Source organism: Strongylocentrotus purpuratus, unplaced genomic scaffold, assembly GCF_000002235.5.
Source record: "Strongylocentrotus purpuratus isolate Spur 01 unplaced genomic scaffold, Spur_5.0 spur5_scaffold_7, whole genome shotgun sequence".
Classification (NCBI taxonomy): Eukaryota; Metazoa; Echinodermata; class Echinoidea; order Camarodonta; family Strongylocentrotidae; genus Strongylocentrotus; species Strongylocentrotus purpuratus.
This window is the reverse complement of record NW_022145613.1, coordinates 39200897-39201976: the sequence shown is the minus strand read 5'-3', so window position 1 is coordinate 39201976 and position 1080 is coordinate 39200897. Positions and strand designations below refer to the sequence as shown.

Here is a 1080-nt window from a genome sequence, read left to right as displayed (position 1 = left end):
AAATTTCCTCCCATTTATTTGAACAGTGTTTGAGGCTCAATGGTATTATCTGTAGACAAAATAAAGCTATCCTTTTTTTTTATAAACATTGCAGTTTGCATTATACATCATTTCATTTTTGTAATATATGTATGTTTTAGGAATATGGCTTAAAAATAATGTGAAGATAAACGTTTACGTCTACGTTGTCAAAACGCTAAACTGACAATTTTGTCTACATCAAAATGTACCCAATTCCTGATAAATTCTGCATTGCGCATACGGCAAGGTAGCGTGGCCGAGCGGTCTAAGGCGCTGGTTTTAGGCACCAGTCATTTCGATGGCGTGGGTTCGAATCCCACCGCTGCCAAGATTTTTTTTGAGGATTATTATCGTCGGTAATTTTTTTGTCAATGTTCAATCCGTTCTTTGTATCACATAGTAAAGACGAATATCCTACAGATTCCAAATATTACATTAGTATCCAGCTTATTGTTTCATCATGCGGTATCTGCTCGTGGAAAGCAATTTTTACTAATTTGCCTACAAAGTCATATCCAGCTAGTTTTCATCAGTATTTTTACACAATTCTGTTCTTAACAACAGAACTGGTGCATCACACACAATTTAGAATAATTTTCGGCCGATTTAAAGCTATTCCTTTACACTAACGCAGGATTAGGTTTCATATGCCGCATCAACTGCTCTACCTGAAAGTCAAATTTCTCTTCCTCTTTCTATCATTTGACTTCTCTTACACTTTGTAGGATACCAATACATATATAATTATATAAATGTATATATATATATATATATATATATATAATGTGTATAATCTGTCCTCTTAACGTACCATTCAGTGTTTTGGGATTGCGACGTTCGCTGCACGTACGTATACGCACAATTTACAGCACAAGTATTTCAAATTCTTAGTCATTTTCGCTACGCCTTGTTTGAATGAGCAACGAAAAACATTCATGCTGCGGCATCTTGCCTTTATAGAGGCGGTATCACTTTGAAGAATATTTACTAACCACTGACGTCAATTGAAATGATTAATACACATATTTGAAGTTTGATATAATTTATAAAAATCTCATA

The 1080-nt window shown here is 34.2% G+C and overlaps 1 non-coding gene across 1 annotated transcript; it reads left to right on the top strand.

The window, feature by feature from the left end:
- The first annotated feature begins 267 nt into the window (after nucleotides 1-267).
- Nucleotides 268-349, top strand: TRNAL-UAG. The gene has a single exon. It is a non-coding gene; the product is annotated as a tRNA-Leu (tRNA).
- The last annotated feature ends 731 nt before the right edge of the window (nucleotides 350-1080 follow it).